We start from the raw sequence: 24936 nt of genomic DNA, 5'->3' as shown, positions 1-24936 counted from the left end.
AATCATATCATAAAAAATTAAGCACTTTTGTTTCACTCAATTAATAACTAGCGCAAATATTAATCAGACTACATACATCAGACTGCATATATTTCAAGAGCTAACTGAAACTGGTATAAGCAATTGGATAGGTATTTGTTTGTTTAATTTATTTAAGTGATGGTTACTCATGGCCATACCCCATGGGTTCTGGAATCAAAATCCTTAGCTTCAAATGCCTGTTCTACCACTTAGTAGCTATGTCATTTTAAACAAGCAATTTTTTTTTTAATCTCACCAAATCTTACTTATTTCACATGAGAACCAATGGTAAGATTACATATACAGTTGACCCTTGGACAATGCAGGGGTTAGGGATTAAAAATTCAAGTATAACCTTACAGTCTCCTCCTTTCCTCCTGCCCCGCCCTGCCCCAGTCGCAAAACAGCAGTTCTACAACCGAGGATCCAACCAACCACGGATGGTGTAGTACATATCCTTTTTTTTTAAATCGCTTGTAAGTGGACTCGTATAGTTCAAACTCATGTTGTCCAAGGGTCAACTGTAGTTGTTGTGAGGATTAAAGGAACTATAAATGTAGACATCTTAGGGTATATGGACCAAAGAAGGTTTTAGTAAATGATAATTGTTATTAAAACCAATTTTTATTTATTTCAGTATTTGTTTTCCTTTCCAACTTTACTTCCTCCTGGCTGTCATGTGACTTCTACTCAAATTGCCATTTTAACAAATAAACTTCTAAACAACACACCAGCCTCCCTGGACAATACTTTCACCACAGCTGGGATTATTACTGTTTAGAGAATCAGACACATTAATACAAAATTATAATACCAAGCATGGTACTGTGAAGAAGAAAAAGCAGTAGGAATGGATTACTCTTGAGCAGCTTAACAGTTAAGGGCAGTAGTAGCTTGAAGAAGGAAAATTTTAAGGGAAAATTGTGATAGGATAAAGGTACTTTAGTCATGGAGGGAAAGCAGCAAATGGAGAGGGTTGGTGGGAGCGAAGGGGAGATCTTAAGAGAGGGGAATGAATTAAAGGCAAAGTGCAGGTAACGGCTGCTAGAGTAAAATTCCGGTAAATACGGGAATGAATGGAATCAGGAGAACAAATGAATGGATCAGTTCTAGAAAGAAGACGGACATGTTCCCAGAAATGAGGGGAAAAGAGCTAATAAATGAAGATATAGAGAAAACATTAGTTGGAGAAAGAAGTTGAAGAACTAACTTGACAGATAAAATATGGGACATCTAGTTAAATTTGAATTTCACATTCAAATTTAAATTTGAACACTGAATATATTTTTAGTATAAGTATCTTCTAAATATCATGTAGGAGATACCTATACTTTTAAAAATGATTGATTGTTTATTTGAAGTTCAATTTTAATTAGGCTGTTTATTTTTCTTGCCTAATATGACAACTTATAAAGGGGAACAATTTTTTTATGATCAGTGAAACCAGCTATATAAAAATTTACCCAAATAAAGACTTTTGAAGACATGGCTACATGAGAAATTGAAACGAATGTAATAGCCATGGTAAAGAAAAGCTTTGTGATCTATTCAGGACAGAGTTTTTAAACAGTTAGGTGGGAAACACTGATTTTTTAAGTCAAATGTTGATCATCCCTGATATTAAGAAATTAATTCAAATACTGAGGGTACTTTGCAATTTTATCTTCCAGTAGGTCAGCATCTAGCATTATTCTTCATTCTTATTCTCCACATTTAATTTCCCTCAATGATGAGACCAGAATCAGTTCCTTCAGCATCCCTGACACCTAAGAAAATATAATTCTTTTGGTTATAATCCCAAGTCCAAGCAGCCTATTTAACTACTCTCCAGAGTATGCTGTGCCCTGATTCAAAGGCTTTCCAGTATTCTAAAAATCACTTTCTGCACTGTTTCTTAAAGCATTGTTTCATTCTGCCTGGAAATTTTCCTTTTCATCAGGTGGCCACTTTGAAACCTTTCAAGCTATCTACCTGATTCTGCTGATTCTGGTTAATTAGCAGTTTCTAGTCTAACCACTCCCAGGCATCTCTATAATTATAAATGTTCCTCTTGCATTTTCATCCATTGCATCACATATTCTGAAAGTCCAGGTTTTAAAAAATCATATCTCCTCATACCTCCATCCCTAGGATCATCACTTCCATGTCTGGTGCACGGAAGTATTTGCTGACTGACCACCCACTCACCATACCTCAGGATGTCAAACCACCAGTCAGTAACAGCTTTGTCATATTTTAAATTTGCATTTAACCTCAAGAGACACATTTAATAGATAAATTTCAGAAACTCTAGATGTAGAATGAGGAGATATACTGAAACTCTCAAATCACATCATAGGATATCTCCTTACTGGGACTATTTGTCATGTAACACCCTGATTATAAATGAACTATCAAGATAGGCTACCCACTCCAGTATTCTTGGGATTCCCTCCTGGCTCAGCTGGTAAAGAATCCGCCTGCAATGCAGGAGACCTGGGTTTGATCCCTGGGTTGGGAAGATCCTCTGGAGAAGGGAACGGCTACACACTCCAGTATCCTGACCTGGAGAATTTCATGGAGTTTATATATTCTATGGGGTCACAAAGACTCAGACACGACTGAGCAACTTTCACTTTCACTTTAGATCAGTAGAAAGTGATGATTCATCCGAAAGAGAAATCAAACTTTTATTAGATCAGGCTTTTTTTAAAAAAATCATAAATTTTCAAGTCATTTGAATACTGTCCTCTTTATCTTTACACTTTTCATCTGAAAGCCAAACTCAGAGACACGCAATTAAGGAATACATATTTTAGAATGCATTTTAAATCAAATGTCAATAATGCCAGGTGTCAAAATTTCATTTCCTCAAGCTTTTTGAGAGGAAATACAATAATTTGTAATTGTATAAAATATATCCAATTCAACATATATAAAACATTATCTATAACTTAAAATCAGAACCTTAGAAACTGTGTGTGAAAAGCAGCAGGAAGTGCCACCAGGTTCTCACACCCTGCAGCCACATCCAACAAGAGTGGTGTTGCTCCAGTTACACATGGATGTCCTGCCATTCAAATGACATTTTCTTGATATGGAAGAAATAAATTTTTAATTTCAAGTTATTTTTTCCTGTGTGTGCAGGGTGGAATATGAATGAGAATCTGCTATCAGTTCGTATAGATATATACTAGAATATAATATAGGTTATTTGTTTAACATGAAACTATAGTTGTATTTAAGTGAAATAAGCTATCACCAGTAGAGAGATGCAAGAGTTCCAACATCATATAAGCACTTGTAAGAAAACTGGAATGAACATCGTCAGGGATGAGGGACCTTGGTTTTACTCCAGGTTTACCGTTATTTCATTATGCAGCCTTAAGCAAGTTCATCTATTTTTTATGGACCTAAATATCCTCAAATATAAAATAAGAACTTGGGTTAAATCCATGGATTTTAAACATGGTTTTAAAATTAAGAAAGCTAGTTTAAAACAAAATCTTACCAAGAAATAAAAACAAATATGATAAAAGAAAAACATTTTTGGTTGAATAGTAGGGATAAAAGGGGACAGCCCCAAATCACTCTCAAACTTTCTTTTGATAATGCTTAACTCTCACTCCTGGGAAACCCCACACACCTTTATTATTACATATATTTTTATTCCTATTTTTTTTTATTTTTATTCCTATTTCAACTACAGCACTAAGTAAATTCTCAAATCATCTCTATTTTTAGCAGGTAGTTATTATATTAGATGCAAATATACTACAATAAAGATAATATCTGATACTGAATTGAGTTAATGTAAACTTAATAATATTGGTTCAGGACTCAATGTGGGGGGCCAAAACAAAACCCTGGAGATGACCTATAAATATGAGAGCTGATTACCATTTTAGTTAAGGGAAATTTTGAGTTGGTCAGATATGATAGGTAAGGAATAGGCAGCAAATGAAACTAAAGAAGAGGCAAAGCACAGACTTTGTCAAGAAAAGATCACAGGGGAGCATTGTTGAGAAAAAAGTAGGCTTATCCCTAACTTTTGTGGGGTCCATTATACTATAAATTCAGGCCCACATATCACATGCCTAAATATTTAAGAGTTATTAAGCATCAGTTTGGGAGCTTCCCAGATGGCTCAGAGGTAAAGAATCCACCTGCCAAGCAGGACACACGGGTTCAATTCCTGGGTCTGGAGGATCCCCTGAAGAAGGAAATGGCAACCCACGCCAGTATTCTTGCCTGAGAAATCCTATGGATAAAGGAGCCTGCTGGGCTCCAGTCCATAGCATCACAAAAAGTCAGACAGGACTTAGCAACTAAACAGCAAGAGCAAGCAACAGTTTAAGTCAAAATTATGTAAATCATAACTTTTTCCCCACTGGCGAGAATTTTCTCAACAAATGCTAGAAACAGTAGTAATTTTTAATAACAACCACGTCGGTGGTGGCCTTCTGCCTATAGTCTCCCTAACCCTCATTGCTACAAATGTGTCTACATCGATGAAGTCATAACTCTGATATTAAATCCCTTGATCCCCATATTACTTAGAGGGGATCTGTTTTCCTGATCAAATCCAGATGGATATGCTATTTGTATGCATCGGTACATATTAAAAAGCAGAGACATTACTTTGCCAACAGAGGTCCATCTAGTCCAAGCTATGGTTTTTCCAGTAGTCATGTATGGGTGTGAGAGTTGGACTATAAAGAAAGCTGAGTGTCAAAGAATTGATGCTTTCAAACTGTGGTACTGGAGAAGACTCTTGAGAGTCCTTTGGACTGTAAAGAGATCCAACCAGTCAATCCTAAAGGAAATCAGTCCTGAATATTCACTGGAAGGACTGATGCTGAAGCTGAAACTCCAATACTTTGGCCACCTGATGCGAAGGATCGACTCACTGGAAAAGACCCTGAGGCTGGGAAAGATTGAAGGCGGGAGGAGAAGGGGATGACAGAGGATGAAATGGTTGGATGGCATCACCGACACGATGGACATGAGTTTGAGTAGGCTCCAGGAGTTGGTGATACACAGGGAAGCCTGGCGTGCTATAGTCAATGGGTCGCAAAGGGTTGGACATGACTGAGTGACTGAACCGAACTGACTGAAAGATCACTAGTTAGCCTTCTTCCTCTTAATCTTGCCTAAGTATCAATACCAGACTTTCAGATTTCCCAGAGATAAGCAGAGGTATGTCCCAGTCCAGCTATAATATAACTGTATCTTACAAAGACCCTATTGGCACTGGATAATAAGATACTGGCAGTCCATGACAAGCAGTAGTAACACCAAAAGAAAAACTGCATTTCTGGAGGGTGCAGAAATTCATGTCACTATCAGGACTTGAAAGATGTGGGCGAGGTTATACCTATCACATACCCATTCCACTCACCAATTTGGACTATGCAGAAGCTAGATACATCTTAGAGAATTATAGTAGATTATAATAAATTAATCCAAAGACAGCTGCTGCTCCAGGAAATCAATACAACCTCTATTACTTGATGTGCAGCTGCAGATCTGATTTTTTTTTTTCTCTCTCTCCATCTATTCCTTTAACAAAAGAATAGTGTATTGCTACTCCTTATTTTAGGAATGTACTAACTTTCCAGCTTACTCCTTTAATCTAGTCTATAAAGAATTTGGTTATTTGGCCATCCCATAGATCATGGCAGCAGTTCAACTCACTGAATACTGACTGACCTGGTGAGCAAAAAGTAGATTCTTTACCATCAGAGCCACCAGGGAAGCCCCAAGAAATACTCTAGATCAGTATTATTCTAAGCGTAGTCTCCAGTGGAGACTGGAAAATTTTATGCTGCTAATTTTCAATGAGTTAAGTAGAGAAATTTAGACTAAGAATTTATGTTTTATAGCAATTTGACAGCATGATTTTATGCTTGTGCTGTGCTTAGTCACTCAGTCATGTCCGACTCTTTGCAACCCAGTGGACTGTAGCCCTCCAGGCTCCTCTGTCCATGAGGATTCTCCAGACAAGAATATTGCAGTAAGTTGTCATGCTTTCCTGCAGGGGATCTTCCTGACCCAGGGATCGAACCCAGTTCTCCTTCATTGCAGACAGATTATTTACCATCTGATCCACCAAGGAAGACCATAATTTTATGCTTATTTAACCTAATATTTAAAACTAAACTTTTATTTTCTGTATTTATCATCTTACTTTTAGTTATTCATTTTGACTCATTTTTACAAAAGTAGCAGTCTGCAATGGATTGCAAATTTAAAAAGAAAAAAGGAAAAAAAAAATCAAAAACAAAACCCATACCACAGATAGCTAGGGAAGTATTGCCCAAAAACAGCAATCAAACTACCAGGAACCTGTCTTCATACAACTTGTGAACTAAGAACATTTTTTCCATTTTAAGATAATAGTGAAAAACCAAACCAAACAAACAAAAAAGAAGAACATGCAGAAGAGAATGCTACATGGTCTGCAAAGCCTAAAATAATTACTATTCAGCTCTTTACAGAACATTTTTCTAACCCCTACCACAGATACCTTGGTAAGACACACGTATGACAAAGCATAAGAAATAAATCCCTCAGTAATTTAGGATTCTGTAACTTCAGTAAGGTTTCTGGAGTTTCAGTGCATATCAATATATCAGCTCTGAGGTGAAGGACAAGTTGGTACATCTGGCATCCACTACCACCAAGGCCTATTGGGCATCTGAGTTTTAAAGGCAACGTGTGTCAGATTTGGTCATGAACATGGCCTGGACACATTTACCAAGTAACTAGTAAGATTTCCAGTTCTTAGTTGAGCCCATAGTGCCAGTTCTGCCATGGCCCCACACTTCTGTATAAGCCTTTCTGCCACTTGTGCCATATGATGCACAGCTTCAGTGGAGCATGAAGTACCTGTGATAGGGATGGTACATGGGGCCTTTGGCAGGACCTTATTGATGAATTATTCTGCAGACCTGGGGTACTAGAGTAAATTGTGCTCTTTCCTACAGAAAACCACTCTCCTGTACATGGGCCCTGAACAACTGATGGTGGCCACAGAGTTACTTATGTAAACTGAACTACCCATCATAAGCTGAATGCTATATGAACCACCAGCTCATAAAGACTGATGTGACAGCAATCCATCATCAAGTAGAAGCGGTGTGTGCAAGACTGGGCTCCAAAAGAAAGGCTTATATGAGCTTCCACGAGCTAGTGATTTAGATTCTCGTGGTGCCTGTTCACGTTGCATTGCCCCTTCTCCTTTTTGTCATCTCATGGCCTCATGAAGACTCCCCTGTGCAAGAGGGAGGGGACATGTGTATACTTCTGGCTGATTGACGTTGTTGTATGGAAGAAGCCAGCACAACTTGTGAAGCAATTATCCTCCAATTAAAACAAATTTAAAGATAAAATAAATACAATTTTAAAAAAGACTCCCTATGATCACTTCATTGAGAAGGGAAACTAGATGGGCATGACTTACAATTGGTTCCAGAAGATAATCTAAAACTATTCAGAAGTAGATGGAAGTAGTAGTACTGAAGGAAAGCTATTTAAGGGACATCCTCCTTGCAGTAGGCTTTTGAACACTTACAATCTACAATCTTAAGTTAGGTATGCCTCAGAGATAAGATTACCTGGAAGATAAAAGTACAAGTCTACACTTATCTATATGTAGTCACTTACAGTTTAGCTGAATAACCAGAGATTTGAAAAGAACGAGATTCAAAAACTGGAAAATCAGCTTGGGAGAACGGGCATGTGGGTGAATTTTTCAAAATGGGCACAAAATGTGACACGCATTCATGTGACATGCAATAATACAAGAGAAAACATAGCAGGAAAGACTCAACAATTAGATGGGCAAAGTGTTCCATTCTCTGAATATCAACCATGGCTAGAGATTAAAAATACGAGTTTTCATTCCCCATAGCTGATAGAGCTATATCCACTGCTGAAGGAGCAATTTATCAGCAACATGGATACCAATTCTGAGTCTCCACAAGGCAAAAAACTATGATATACTTGCTGAGGGCAAAGGGGCTATGGATAGTGGAAATGGGAAATTATGAATACTAACCATAGCCATGTCACAAGTTGCAGGGAAAAAAAAGGCTAGTAACTGTCCATATTTTCTTTATTCTATGATATATATGTATATACACATATGTATTTGCATAAACTAAGTTTCCCATATATTCTCAATTATGAAATTAAAAATATGCTCATAGTGGTCAACTCTGTATTTTAATATCCAAGTCACAGATTATCAGAAATGGATAGAGTGGCAAATGAGCCTTCCTGCCTATCTTTGGGGAAAATGAATGTTTCTGTACATGAATTAAGGTGAGTTGCATCACAGTAATTGAAAGCAAGGCATTATATTTGTCTTTATTCAGAACTTAAATATTTAAGAAGAAATGTTGCATTTGGATGTTGAGTTGATAAAAGGGTGATTTTGTTGAACTGCCATTTGTCAGTTCGACACTGCCCCTATTCCTCTCCTATGCAAGGCAGAGTAGTAGCCAGGAACAATATATTTTAGAAGTCTCAACTTTGTATGGTTCTGAACTAGAGACAGATGGTGAGAGAAACTCATGTGATATTTTGCAGGCAGACTGGAGAAGTCATTATTCTTGTGGGTTTATGGTAACAAGATTCATGGGTAGAAGAATATTCACGGACTTCCCAGGCATTCCAGGTGCATCCACATTGTTGTTGCCTGCTAGTAACTGTTAGAAACTTTCTTAGAGATACTGAGATTGCAGCAATTCCCAATCAATCCTTTAAGAATAGCATGCGTTAGAGCCTCCCTCTGGTTCTTAGTGGCTATTTTCCTGACCTTCAAGCGACAGACTTCCAACATCCACTATCTCAGCTCTTGCCACAATCATGGCAACCTTAATACCTTTCCTTGATGTTTTTTCTCCTAATACCTAGAATGGTTTTGTTTCCTGATTAAACCCAGACTAATACAAACTACTTGTCTTTTCTTTCACCTATGTAAGTTTGCCCTCAGATTCTCTCTGATTTCTAAAGCACAGACCATCTGTGACACCAGCAGTATCATGTCTCACAAATCTTTATAGCACTTGGATGTGACAAGCTTCTATTTTGAAAATATAGGGCAAGATATGGAGAAGTAGTTTCCTTAGGCCTAAATGGTACTGGTCGTGAGAATGGATGCTCATTGTTTCAGTCTGAACTGTGCCAGTATGAGTCCTACATCCCAGGTGACAGAAATAACCACACAATTTTAGATAAATGTACTCTGTGTGTGTTTCTGTGATACACAGGGCCCTCTAAAATTCAGGGCCTTATCCCAACCTGAAAGCAGTTCTAAGAGCAAGAAAAACTATGAAGTAAACTTGTGTAGATGCTATATATTCTGGTCTACATGTTACCATCACTTTAAAAACTATCATGGTCAGAAACTGGGATGCATTGTTTACATATTTATGTAAAGCCACTGAAATACAAGGAGTGATTCATTCATGTTGTTCCATATACAGAAGCAACCTACATGAAATTAGTCACAAGAGCACTAAATCACACTCCCTGTTACTTACATCAAAGGCCAAAGGAACATGCTCACTGTGATTCATCGATGGTAATAAGGCCCACAGATTGTATTAAGCCTTTTAGAATTATGTATTAGAAATGCTTATGATAAATATGCTCAAAATAGCCAACTGAGAAACAAACCAAGTGACATATATGCTGCAGTGCATTTGTTGGACACTTCCCACTGAATCAGAGTTATCTAAGCCCATACAGAAGACATCAATTGCCATCCCAGCCGTAAAGAAGATTTCAGAGTCATTTTAATCCTAAGATTAAACGGATAGAAAAGATGCTGAGAGATCTTCAAGTTCATCAAGATTAGACTTAAATTGCTCCAAGGAGAACAAAATTCAATCTCTTTAGACTCTCTAGGGAAGGGATATTCAACTTCCCCTGCTACCATTCTCACTATTTGGATGTGGCTTTAACCTAAATCAATTCTGTTGCTATTTCCTGTCCTTTGTTCCCAAGTACACAAGGACAGTTTGTATTCTCTTTGTCAATGAATGGTTTGAGACCGATTTATTTATATGTACATAAAATACATATGTGATCCTGAGGCCTACATTGATTTCTTCAACAATCAATTTATGAGTGCCTCCTAAGTTATTATGATTGCTGTGCTAGATATTAAGAAACAAAAGCAAAGAAAAGGAGCTCATAATCTAGACTGCCTCTAACCTTTGTAGCTCTTTATGGTTTATAAACTCTTTTCACTCTCTTGATAATATTTGAACTCATAAAATCTTCTAATATCTTTCAGGATTACTCTATCAGTAATATGACATGAGACATAATGAAAAGGTGAGGGTTCTTGAATGTTAACCTACACCTTTCAATTCTTTATTTAAGGCTCTTTTTATTATGCCTGTTTTATGAAATTTTTATGAAAACTTTTCTTTAAGTGAAAACTGAAACAATAGTCCAGCATATTTGAAATCCCAGTCTGGGCCCAACTGCTGCATTTAGTCAAACCAGGTATCAATCTTGCCATTCAATATTTTCATCCTGCACACTGATTATTTAAAAAAAAAAAAAAAGCACACTCATCCAAAGTTTAGTGAATATTATAGGTTTTCTGAACATTTCATGGGAAAATGAAGGAGAGGGTGCAGATTATTTACTATGACTTAGTAAAGAACTACATTAGACAGTTTCCCCAAGTTTTTTGATATCCACTTAGCCAATCAGTAGTCCTTTCCTTCACCTGTTGGCCATTCCCTCTGGCTTTCCTCTAACTTCCTCTGCCTTGAAACAGCACATGCACACAGCCAGCTCTAAAATTCACCCACAGGTGACCCTCACTCCTCTATGCAGTGGTCCAGAAAGATGTAGTCAATTTCCCATTTTGACCCGAGTGCTTTCATTAGAGGTTATTTGATTGTGAATAACAAAAAATAGCCTCAAAATTTCTTTAACAAAAATAGGAGTTATGACCACTTTACTTCCATAAGGGACTAAATCAGATAGTAGAAAACCAAGTCATAGATTACTTTGCAATGCTTCTAAGACCGAATTCAGTGGCTGCCCCATTACTATCACCCTCTGCAGAATAGTTTTATCATTTCCCAGTAGAATAAAATTTCCCCATGGAAGGCAGAAAGCACTTTACTTTAAACATCCACCAGAGATTGACAACAATTCCCATATCCAGTGAGAGAAAATCTGATTGACTCAGCATATGCCAGTCAGGTTATATGTCCAGTAAACCATGGCCAAAGACATATAACCTATTCTCTATCCAGAAGAGGGTGATACAGATCCACTATCAAGAAGGGCATTGGAGAATTCCCTGGTGGTCCAGTGGTTAGCACTCCTTGCTTTCACTGACAAGGGTGTGGGTTCAATCCTGGTCAAGGAACTAAGATCACACAAGCTCATGGCAGGGCCAAAAAAAAAAAAAGCCTTGGATGCAAATGGTACTGTTAAACATATACTTAAGTCATAATTCAAAGCCTATAATTCTGAATTTGAGATCAATATTTATATAGTCAGTCAATTAGTGCTTCAATCAACAAATACAAATTTCTGTTCTACAGAAAACTTCTCTATAGAGAAGAAACAAAACCCAACTATGCAGCCTGGCCAAAAACAACTTGTCTACTGGAGAGTAAAGCATATATACAAATTAAGATTGACCATAGTGCTTCTCTGTTATTGTATTTCTGTGACCCCTATAAAGTTCTTTATGATATTGTTTAAATATTGTGTTTGTATTTTGTTTAGTCTAAAAATATATCCTATTCTAGATTATCTAGATAAACCCTTTCTTAAGTCTGATTGGTATTAATGTGGAAGGTGTGAAATGACCACCTAATTATTTAATAAAGTGTTTCTTACATTGAAATCCACAGATATATTGGGGGAACTTTGAGGTTATTCAAGTTTAAGAAGCATTGATTAAAAAATGAAAGTTGATATGGCATTGTCATTTATAGAATCCCTCACATAAACCACATATTTTTAGAAAGATTTTATAAAATTTCACACTTAACCTCAAAATAATCACTTGAAGTTAGCATTATTATCCTCACTTGTAGATAGTGAAACTGAAGTCTACAAAATCTAGGCCAGTGAGAATTTGCTATATGACACAGGGAGCTCAAACCCAGTGCTCTATGACAACCTAGAGGGGTGGGATGGGTGGGAGGTGGGGTGCAGGGCTCTTTCAAGAGGGAGGGGACGTATGTCTGCCTATGACTGATTCATGTTGACGTACGGCAGAAACCAAACAATACTGTAAAGTAAGTATCCTCCAGTTAAAAATAAATTTTAAAAAGTGCCCAGCAGTTTGCCCAAAGGTCACAGAGATGGTAAAGTTGAAGCCATAATGCTAACCAGGTCTCATTTGTATCCTTTCTTCTACAACATGCTGACTTAGGAGAGGGAACAATTATGTGCTCCATACTTTTATTTATGAATCTAGGTAGTTAGGAGGTAATTCTGACAGAATCAGAAAAGCTGAAAAGCATGAGGTACATGTAGAAAACAAAATATACTTGAATCCAGTAATGTAGCAAGGATGGAAGAAGTACTGCCAGATTTAGCAAATAAAAATACTCAGTTAAATTTACATTTTGTATGAATAATGAATCATTTTTATGGTATGAGTAGTTCCCATGCAGTATTTGGGATATATTTATAATAATAAATTCTTTATCTGAAATTCAGATTAACTGGGCATATTGTTATCCAGCAACCCTCCATGAAAAGAAGTAGTCAAGGGTAAGCAGAAGAGGTAGGGAGTGGTAGAAATAAATGGAGCCAAAGGCTGTCAACTGACTAAGATTAGATTTCATTCTCCAGGCACAGGGGAATCATTTGGGGTTTCTGAGAAAAATAGTGACATGATCGGATTTGTGATTCAGGAAGATTAATCTGGCTGAGACAGGTAAAACAAATCAGACACATGAAGAGTTGGTGGTAGCAATTCAGAAGAGAGGTACAGGGGCTAAATTATGCTAGTTGTAGTGGGATCGAGGTGCCAGGGCAGATTTGAGTGACAGAATGGAGGTAGCGTGATCAAATTGGGTAATCTCAAATCGGCTAGTGAAATTTGCCTATGTGGATTTGTAGAACTAACAAATACCTTCAGGGAAAAAAAAATGTACCACTGTCAATATTCCTATTTTAAAACAAACACTTGAAATGCCTCTTGGATTGTTTCCCCCACATTAGAATGACATTTTCTTCAGAAGCTATATAAATAGCTGAGACTCAATCTGGAGTTCCTCTGTTGAGTTCATGGAGTACTTTTTCATCATGACAGTGACCCCAGATCACACGCTCAAGAGGTACATGATGGATTAAGGACAGCTTCAAGCTGCCAGTGGGGATGAAAAACAGAAGAAGACTGCAGCACACCAGAGAGAAGTCTTACCTTTTGGTAGTTTTTTTATCAAGCATGAAGTTTATCGTTTGCCCCAGGACTCAATGTTTTCCATACAGGCACAGTACTTTCTAGTCACAATGGAGGTACTCTCCAGAGGTCACCTAGGTTATCCATCAGGCCCAGTCACCAGTTGTCACATGAGTATCATCCAGATACACACACACACTCTGAAAAAAAGAACAGAATATGTTGGCAACAATAGAATTTTTAAATCAATTTTAAACATTTATTCAGCTAACGTTTATTGCATATGTACTATGCTCTACAACAGGCTTAACAATTTAAAGCCCTTATGCCAAATCTGTGCTGTAGACTGTTTTTGTAAATAAAGTTTTACTGGAACACAGTCACAAATATTTAGCTGCTTTCAAGCCCCAATGGCAAAAACAGATGCCATGTCCTGCAGGATTAGCAAACTTTCCTCGAGAAAACAATAAACATTTGAGATTTTGTGGAGTCATTTGGTCTCTGTCACAGCTACTCTATTGTGCACTGTCAAACAAAAGTGGCCATAGACAATATGAAAGTGAACGGCCATGGCTGTATCCTCATACAATTTTATTTGCAAAAACAGGAGGTCAACCTGCAGCCATAATTAGTCACTCCTTGGTCTAGACCATAGAATTATCTCCGAGAAAAAGCAATAATAATATCTCCAAGAACTGGCTTTGTATTTTCCAATAACATTGGCTCAGTAATTTTATTTCTCTCCATTACTCTAGAAACAGAGGTTTGATAAGACATATTTTATTTCTATTTTTCCATATCATGACTTATCTATATTGGATAATACAATTTCAACAGATCACAATTAAATCTCAAGTTCATGTTATTCTATTTTTTTCTCATTCAAATATTTATTATTATGTCTGTTGCAATAGAGAAAAGAAAACATCTTCACGCACTTCTCAAATTCATTTGACAACAGACATTTTATGGTGTTTTGTTTTTATTTCAACATATTCTTGAATAAATCGAATTTTTTTAAACTAAGTTTGTATGTAGATTCTGCCATATGAGGGACAATTGCTGGTAACTAGAGAGGAAAATATATTAGCATTTAAAAGGTACACTCTGAATTTATCAATTGCTACATCTGGGTGATATCTGTTATACATGGAATAATAATTTATTAGTAAAAACCCAGCCAGATACAGAAACTACCACAGTAATTTAATCAGGGGAACTTTAAAGAATTATTAACTATCACAAAGAAGATAAACATTTTACTAATGAAAGGTTAACAAACACCAAAGAATATAGGAAAACAAACATGAGATGAAGCCACTACCCATAGGGCTGAAGAATAGTGCCTAAGGAAGTAAGAAACCCAGAAAGACCTCCACCAGGGTGAGATTCAGATATCACTGGAAGGCAGGGCTACGGCCCAAGAGATGGTCAGGTTTGCTGAGTTCCTGCAAGCTGAGGCTGGCAAACAAGAAAATAACCATTCAAATAACCACTTGCTGGGGTGCCAGTTAGACTTTTATGGAAACCATTCATGAGGGCACCCACAGGATCTCCTAGAGAGCTGCCCAGTGGGGCTTATTTGGGAACTGCCTACTAGGTTCCTGAGAAAACTATGCAGAAAGCCACTGATTGCCCAAGAGAAATAGCACTGAAACTGGAAGACATGTTCCTAGATACCATCCAGGGCCCTCTACTAAAGAGACCTAGCATTTGTGACTGACACAAATAATAATTTCATTTTGCAAATATGGCCTGAAAAGCATCATTGCATCAATGCACTATGTTCTAGTAAGACTCTATTTACATATCTTGTATTTAAAGTCACCCATGTGCAAGGCAACTATTAGTAAACCTAAATGTTTACTTGCATCTGGATGTAGTGTAGATGTCTATTGTAAACTGTGTGTTTGTGTCCGCTCAAATTTATATTTTGAAATCCTAACCTCCATACTGCAGTGTGATTGGAAAGAAAGTCACCATTCCCAGAGTTTAGCCACACTGCAGGGCATGCGGTATATTAATTTCCTGGGATCGAACCTGTGTCTACTGCAGCAGAAGCATGGAGTCTTTACCACTGAACCCTCAGGGAAGTCCAGGCCAATGACTTCTAAATTTTCATCTTTGCTAATGCATTTTCCTCTGATTTATTGCCCCCAGCCCTTCAAAATAAAATATTTGATGAAATTCTGCCCAGTCTTTAAGGTTCCATTTAAAGGCACTGCCTTCATTGTCTTCCCTATATTTCCCATCTAAAACAGTTATCTCTATTTTGAGCTTAGTCACTCAGTCGTGTCTGACTCTTTGCGACCCCATGGACTGTAGCCTGCCAGGTTCCTCTATCCATGGGGATTCTCCAGGCAAGAATACTGGAGTGGGTTGCCATGCCCTCTTCCAGGGCATTTTTCCCAACCCAGGGATTGAACCCAGGTCTCCCACACTGCAGGATTCTTTACTGACTGAACCACAAGGGAAGTCCACTGAGCCACAAAGGAAGTCCAAACTCTATTTTGGGGCCCCTAATATTGTGTGTCAGTTTCTAAATACTGAGCATACAGGTAAAATAAGATAAAACTCGCCATACAGAGTCTTTGGTAGTAGATGAGATAGACAATGATGAAAGAGACGTTAGAAAAACCAGAAGAATAAGACCCCAAAAACCAGTGAGGAAATGTTTCCAAATAATATGCTATCGAGAAATACAGTAAGGTAAAAAACTGAAAACAGACCATTAGTCTGTTTGGCAGAAAGGTGAAAACAAAAGCCTAATTGGAGAATTGGAGTGGATCAAAGAAAGAATGGCAGATGAGGAAGACATAATAAGTAGAGGCAAAATTTTGTTTGGCTATAAAAGGGAGAAGACAAATGGGAGTGATTGCTTGATAAGTACAGGTCCTTTACTATACTTTAAAGTGATATACTTTATAGCATGATTTTATATTTATGGGAGTGATCAACAAGAGAAAGAAAATATTGAGATTCAAAAGAGAAGCCCTTGAATTGGCAAGAGAGAGTGATATCTAATATACAAATATAGAAACTGTAGGTTAGAATAGGGCTAGTTTGATCAGGAAACAAGAGGGAAAAGACTACAGAGACGCAGGTATAGTAAGAGATTTGGGAAGGGATAATGAGGTCTATTTGGAGAGATTCTAGTTTTACAGTGAAGTAAAGAATAAGGGATTAGAGGATAATTAAGAGTTTGAAGGAGAGGGAAGTATGAGTCTTCATAGAAAATAAGGTGAATTTTCTAGGCTTACCATGAGGCATCAATGATGTGTTTGAGAATTTATTAATAACACTGATTAGGCAACATGATTGTCTTTTTCTCCAGACACACTTTGATGCCTGGGTGCAGAGGGTAAGTATTAATATCTAGAGAGTTAGGTTTAATGAAGGAAGAGGTATTGTCAAATAATTATGACAGGACATCTGAAGGGAAAAGAGTTGAGGCTGCAGTTGGCCAAAGTTGTGGTAATGCAGCACAGATTCCAAGCTGGGTGATCAGGGATGTGAGCACAAGAGAATAGTCAAGAGTATGTAAAAGATACTGAGTAATAGAAGGCCCACTGAGGCCAAAAAGCAGTTGAAAATGAGGCAGTGGAATGGCAGAATTATTTCTGATGACAAGATCTAAAATATGATTGTAGAAGTTGTTAGCTGGTGTGATGTAGAGTGGAGAAAAAGACTCTTAGGAGCAGGATTCAAGGAAACGTTGTCCTATTTAATGGCACTCATACTCTGCTCCAGTACTGTATACAGAGTTGTATATTTGTATTCCCCAAATTTTAAGTTTATAGCACCTTTAATATCTTAGCAGTTTTTCTCAAATCAGAGGCAAAAAACAAACAAAGACCTAATAGTTCTGTTTACTAAGTAGTTGAGTCAGAATAACTTAAGGATTTAAATCTTATCAGTTGTTTGGAAAATGCACATAAACTGAAAGAAAAAACAATATTGGGCTAATTAAATAGATGCGTAAATTACCATAATTAAAAAAGCATAGCCCTAGGAGTTAAAGTTTGAGTAAACTCCGGGAGTTGGTGATGGACAGAGAGGCCTGGCATGCTGCAGTCCTTGGGGTCTCAAAGAGTTGGACACGACTGAGAGACTGAACTGAACTGGGAATCCTTGGCAGTCCAGTGGTTAGGATGTCACACTTTCACTCCCAAGAGCCCAAGTTCAATCCCTGGTCAAAGAACTAAGATTCCTACAATCTGCTCAGCGTGACCAAAAGGAAAAAGGAAAGAAAGGGTAGCCCTCACCTCATAGAGAAAATTCATCTCTTGATTGGCTTGTAGATGGGATGATACATTGCTGGTATTATCTATAGGCTGTGGCACACATTACTAGGAACCTAGGTTCTAGAAGGATTTATGCTGAAGCTGAAACTCCAATACTTTGGCCACCTGATTCAAAGAACTTACTCATTGGAAAAGATCCTGATGCTGGGAAAGATTGAAGTCAGGAGGAGAAGGGGACGACAGAGGATTAGATGGTTGGATGGCATCATCGACTCAATGGACATGAATTTGAGTAAGCTCTGGGAGTTGGTGATGGACAGGGAGGCCTGGCGTGCTGCAGTCCACGGGGTCTCAAATAGTTGGATACAACTGAGCAACTGAACTGACTGACTGACTTTGGCTCTGGTTGAGGGATCATATCTGGCCCATATGTCCATATATGGCATAGAAGGCTAGAAATTATGTTTGTTAGTTTTATGCTTGGGATATGTAGAGGAGAACAGGATTCAAAAAGAAAAACAATATGAATATATTCATCCAGGAAGATTTTTACTTTTCTGTTATTTTTCATTAGCAACAATAATAACAATAATGAGGACAATGATAGCATTATGAACCTAATTTTTTTGAATAATTGTAGTCTTCTCCCTCTCTAACACTACCGTGTCTAATTGTTGCCAAGACCCAGATCCATTTAATCTATTATGTTTTCCTCCTAACTGAGGTCTGAACTCTCAGTTTCTTTTGACATTTAAGGACTCCTTGGCTTTTAACTTAAAGACTACCATAAAACTGGCTAATTTTCTTTTCCAGGATTACCTCTGTACTTTCTTGCATAAGTAACTTTATAGCTGAGTTCTTTTCTTCTGGAATGTTCCCATCCCCATCTCCAACTGTCAAAATTTTCTCATCACTTAGGAGCTAATCTCTAATTGTCTTTCACATAAAGGGTTTCTGTTGCTCCACTAAGTAAATATACTCTTCTGTACTCTGATCTCCTCCAACTACATTTCTATTTTGCTCCTGTCAATTAATATGCTCCATGGGTATTATATTCCTTTGTCTACTATTTTGAGAAGGCAATGGCTGATAAGCAACTTATAGACTAGGGCTATATGTTAGGGAGTTAGTGTAGTACAGGGGATGCTGTATTAAATCTGGTGGTTGGGTATGAGGCCCAGCTTCTATACTTGCCAGAGGTTCTCTTCAGGCCTTTATTTCTGATTCAGTGAAATACAGATAATATTAACAGCTTTGCACAAAAATTGACTAACAGTGTTTTAGTTCACAGTATGTGCCAAATAAATATCAGCTTTTCCCCTTACATCTTTAGAGTCTTCTTGCTCCCAACACAAAAAAGTTCAATATTTTTAATTAATTTGCATAGAAACATAGCTCATGATAAAGGGAATTTGGTATCATACTGGGAATTCAGTATCATTAATTGAACAATCCTATTTCAATCTTTAGTATAGTAAAATCTTAAAATGACTAATTTTCAAATCTCAGTTTTTCCAATTTGAGAAACAAAATATGAATTAATCTTGTGTTTCCAACTGTGTGTGTGTGTGTATGTGTGTGTGTGTGTGGAGAGAGAGGAAAAGAGAGAGAGATTATGTAAATGAAAGACACATGGAAGAGGGAACTTAATCCTAAATTCCAACCTTGGACCATTATTCGGATTTTGTATTTATTTTTCTCAGTCCATTCAGTACTTTTTCTTATCTCTTCTGTTCAGTTCAAGTTTACAAGGAAATATGTTGGTTCTTTTTTTTTCTAACTCTATTCTAAACCTTCTACCTTTCTTTTCTTTGTATTTGTCCCCCTCATTTTGCATTGTCTCCAAATCTAATGCAATTACTACCATTTACTAATAAATAATTTGGGGAAAGTGAACATTTTATACTGATATATCTCTTTTTAAACGCACGTTTTCATCTGTCAGATTTTTTTATATGGGATAAATCTGTAATCTCATCCCTACCTACTACTAAGTCGCTTCAGTCATGTCTGACTCTCTGCGACCCCATAGACGGCAGCCCACCAGGCTCCCCCATCCCTGGGATTCTCCAGGCAAGAACACTGGAGTGGGTTGCCATTTCCTTCTCCAATGCATGAAAGTGGAAAGTGAAAAGTGAAAGTGAAGTCGTTCAGTCATGTCTGACTCTGCGACCCCATGGACTGCAGCCTACATGGCTCCTCCATCCATGGGATTTTCCAGGCAAGAGTACTGAAGTGGGGTGCCATTGCCTTCTCCACATTCCTACCTACTTGATATTTATTTCCATAATGACAAAATATATATTGGCTTCTGAGAAAATAAAAACCACACTTATTCAGTACTTGGATGCAATCTCAAAATGACAGAATGATCTCTGTTCATTTCCAAGGCAAACCATTCAATATCATGGTAATCCAACTCTATGCCCCAACCAGTAATGCTGAAGAAGCTGACATTGAATGGTTCTATGAAGACCTAAAAGACCTTCTAGAACTAACATCCAAAAAAAGATGTTCTTTTCATTATAGGGGGCTGAAATGTAAAAGTAGGAAGTCAAGAAACACCAGGAGTAACAGGAAAATTTGGCCTTGGAGTACAGAATGAAGCAGGGCAAAGGCTAATAGAGTTTTGCCAAGAGTATGCACTGTTCATAGCAAATACCCTCTTCTAACAATGTAAGAGAAGGCTCTACACATGGACATCACCAGATGGTCAACACCAAAATCAGATTGATTATATTCTTTGCAGCCAAAGATGGAGAAGCTCTATACAGTCAGCAAAAATAAGACAGGGAGCAGACTGTGGCTCAGATCATGAACTCCTTATTGCCAAATTCAGACTTAAATTGAAGAAAGGATGGAAAACCACTAGATCATTCAGGCATAACCTAAATCAAATCCCTTATGATTATACAACAGAATTGAGAAATAGATCTCACTAGATCTGCTAGACTAGATCTAAGGGACTAGATCTGATAGGTAGAGTGCCTGGTGAACTATGGACAGAGGTTAGTGACATCGTACAGGAGACAGGGATCAAGACCATGCCCAAGAAAAAGAAATGCAAAAAAAGCAAAATGGCTGTCTGAGGAGGCCTTACAAATAGCTGTGAAAAGAAAAGAAGTGAAAAACAAAGGAGAAAAGGAAAGACATACCCATTTGAATGCAGAGTTCCAAAGAATAGCAAGGAGAAAAAGCCTTCCTCAGTGATCAGTCCAAAGAAATAGAGGAAAACAATAGAATGGGAAAGACTACAGATCTCTTCAGGAAAATTAGAGATACAAGGGAACATTTCATGCAAAGATGGGCTCAATAAAGGACAGAAATGGTATGGACCTAACAGAAGCCGAAGATATTGAGAAGAGGTAGCAAGAATACACAGAAGAACTATACAAAAAAGATCTTCATGACCCAGATAATCCTGATGGTGTGACCACTCACCTAGAGCCAGACATCCTGGAATATGAAGTTAAGTGCCTTATGAAGTCAAGTCCCAGATGCCTTAGGAAGCATCACTATGAACAAAGCTAGTGGAGGTGATAGAATTCCAGTTGAGCTATTTCAAATCCTAAAAGGCAATGCTGTGAAAGTGCTGCACTCAATATGCCAGTGAATTTAGAAAACTCAGCAGTGGCCACAGGACTGGAAAAGGTCAATTTTCATTCCAATGCCCAAAAAAGGCAATGCCAAAGAATGTGCAAACTACCACACAATTGCACTCATTTCACACGCTGATAAAGTAATGCTCAAAATTCTCAGAGCCAGGCTTCAACAATACGCAAAGCATGAACTTCCACATGTTCAAGCTGATTTTAGAAAAGGCAGAAGAACCAGAGATCAAATTGCCAACATCTGCTGGATCATCGCTAAAGCAAGAGACTTTTAGAAAAACTTCTATTTCTGCTTTATTGACTATACCAAAGCCTTTGAGTGTGTAGATCACAATAAACTGTGGAAGATTCTGAAACAGATGGGAATACCAGACCACCTGACCTGACTCTTGAGAAATCTGTATGTAGGTCAGGAAGCAAGTTAGAACTGGACATGGAACAACAGACTGGTTCCAAATAGGAAAAGATGTACGTCAAGGCTGTATGTTGTCACCCTGCTTATTTAACTTATATGCAGAGTACATCATGAGAAACACTGGGCTGGAGGAAGCACAGGCTGGAATCAAGATTGCCGGGAGAAATATCAATAACCTCAGATATGCAGATGACACCATCCTTATGGAAGAAAGTGAAGAAGAACTAAAGAGCCTCTTGATGAAAGTGAAAGAGGAGAGTGAAAAAGTTGGCTTAAAGCTCAACATTCAGAAAAGTAGGATCATGGAATCCAGTCCCATTCCTTCATGGCAAATAGATGGGGAAACAGTGAAAACAGTGGCTGACTTTATTTTGGGGGCTCCAAAATCACTGCAGATGGTGACTGCAGCCATGAATTGACAGGACACTTACTCCTTGGAAGGAAAGTTATGACCAACCTAGACAGCATATTAAAAAGCAGAGACATTACTTTGCCAACAAAGGTCCATCTAGTCAAGGCTATGGTTTTTCCAGTAGTCATGTGTGGATGTGAGAGTTGGACTATAAAGAAAGCTGAGTGCTGAAGAATTGATACTTTGAACTTTGGTGTTGAGAAGACCTTGAGAGTCCCTTGGACTGCAAGGAGATCAAATCAGTCCATCCTAAAGGAAATCAGTCCTGAATGTTCATTGGAAAGTCTGATGTTGAAGCTGAAACTCCAATACTTTGGTCCCCTGATGCAGAGAACTGACTCATTTGAAAAGACACTGATGCTGGGAAAGGTTGGCGGCAGGCGGAGAAGGGGACGACAGGGGATGAGATGGTTGGATGGCATCACTGACTTGATAGACATGAGTTTGAGTGGACTCCGGGAGTTGGTAATGGACAGGGAGGCCTGGCGTGCTGCAGTCCATGGGGTCGCAAAGATGCAGACATGACTACATGACTGAACTGAACTGAATGAAATAAATGGGATAAGTCATGAGCTGCAATTAATAAATTTAGCCAAATCAAGTACCCCATCTCTTATATTCAAGTGGAAAAGCCTTCCTTGAACAAAGAAAAGAATTATAACTCTATTAAAACCTCAGACACAGGCTGCTAACCAGTTGAATGCAATTTTACAGATTATTTTATACTTGAATATGTAGAGGCTTTTGACTCTCATTTCCTCAGTAAGATTTGTATAAATGAGGGATTACCAGTTACATGGCAATATACAAATGTACTGCTCCATCTGCTACTTTAATGGTTTCACTGTGATGATAAAAAAACTTACAATGACATTTCCCTTGACATAAATACAGATCTATAAAACAGAGATCACATTTTCTTGATCACAGAAGGTTTGCACTAGTGGGATCATAGTGTAGCCTTTTCCTTTTATATTTCAGGATATTGAGACTTAGAGAGATAATGACACACCCAAAATCAACCTGGTTGTTAGCATCTATACAACAGGTAATTTTAGTTCTTTGTTTCTTCTTTTATTCCATAGCTGAAAACACAAATGGGAAATTCTAATGCCTTCAAAATTCACAATTTACAGTTTAACTTCTTGCCTACTTGTTGAGAGCCTGAGCTGCTCTGAAAATTCCAGGACTTCACTCTGGTGAATGGTATAAACTCTCAAGGTGGTCCTTTAGGCAGAGTCTGGGCTTACTGACTTCAGCCTCTGACTTTCCGCTGACTTACAGCTGACTTCCGGCCCCACTCATAATCTCTTAGACTCAAATCTCTTCGGGTGATCAGTGCAGCCACTATTTGCCTGTTTGCTTTCTTGTACTCTAAAGGTTCCCTATTGTATTCTCGTTGTTCCTCTGCATTTATGCCTTTAAAAAAAAATTACTTTGTTATCAGAGTATTGTTCTTTGGATAGAAAGAGGGTTCAATCTGCTAGTGTAATCATCATCTAGGATACTCTGACAATCAAAAAATAAGTAAATAAAACCCTGGCAGGTCAGCACTGGACATAGCATGGTCTGGCAAAAGGATGAAGACCTTTGGAGTCAGAGAAACTGGGATCCAATATTAGCTTTGCCATTATAAACTAGCAATGGCAAATATGGGGTAAGTTAAAAATATCTAGGCTTCAGTTTTCCCTTTTGACTAGGCATAATATAAATTTTGTAGCCTCTTGAGAAAACAGGGTGAAGCAAAGGTTTTTAGCACCTTTTCACATGCTTTTTCTTTTCATGTGTTTGTTGACCATCTGTGTATCTTCATTGGAGAAATGTCTATTTAGATCTGCACACTTTTTATTATTTTCTTTTAATTGAGCTATATGAGATTATTTCTGAGATTAATCCCTTGGCTAACAGCATCACATGCAAATATTTCCTTCTGTTCCATAAGTTGTCTTTTCATTTTGTGGTTACCTTTGTTATGCAAGTTTTTAAGTTTAATTAAGTCCCACTTGTTTATTTTTGTTTTAGTTTCCATTACTTAGGAGACAAATCCAAAGAAAATGCTGCTGCAATTTATGTCAAACAGTGTATTACCTATGTCTTCCTCTAGGAGTTTTATAGTTTCTGGTCTTATATTTAGGTCCTTAATCCATTTTGAGTTTAGCTTTGATTGGTGTTAGAGAATGTCCTAATTTCGTTCTTTTACATGTCGCTGTCCAGTTTTCCCAGCACCACTTATTGAAGAGACTGTTTTCTATTCATTATATACTATTGCCTCCTTTGTCATAGATTAATTGACCATAATGTGTGGGTTTATTTCTAGGCTCTCCCTTCTGTTCAGCTTATCTATATGTCTGTTTTTGTGCCAGCACCATACTGTTTTGATTACAATAGCTTTGTAGGTAAGTCTGAAGGCAGGGAACATGATTCCCCCAGCTCTGTTTTTCTTTCTCAAGATTGCTTTGGTTATTTGGCAGGTCTTTTGTGTTTCCATACAAGTTTGTAATTTCTCGTTTCAGTGCTGTGAAAACTGTCCTTGGTCATTTGATGGCGATTGCAATGAATCTGTAGATTGCCTTGAGTACTATGGTCATTTTAACAATACTGATTCTTCTAATCCAAGAACATGGCATATATTTTCATCTGTACAGTCTTTAATCTCTTTCTCAGATCTTGTAATTTTTGGAATATAGGTCTTTTGCCTCCTTAAGTATATTTATTCCTAGGTATTTTATTTCTTCTGATGTAATGGTAAATGGAATTATTTACTTAATATCTGTTTCTGATATTTTGTAGTTATTGTATAGAAATGAAACAGATTTCTTTATATTAAAATTTTGTATCCTGCAACTTTA

The sequence above is a fragment of the Cervus canadensis genome, chromosome 5 (assembly GCF_019320065.1).
Source record: "Cervus canadensis isolate Bull #8, Minnesota chromosome 5, ASM1932006v1, whole genome shotgun sequence".
In the NCBI taxonomy this organism is placed as follows: Eukaryota; Metazoa; Chordata; class Mammalia; order Artiodactyla; family Cervidae; genus Cervus; species Cervus canadensis.
This window is presented reverse-complemented; position numbering follows the sequence as displayed.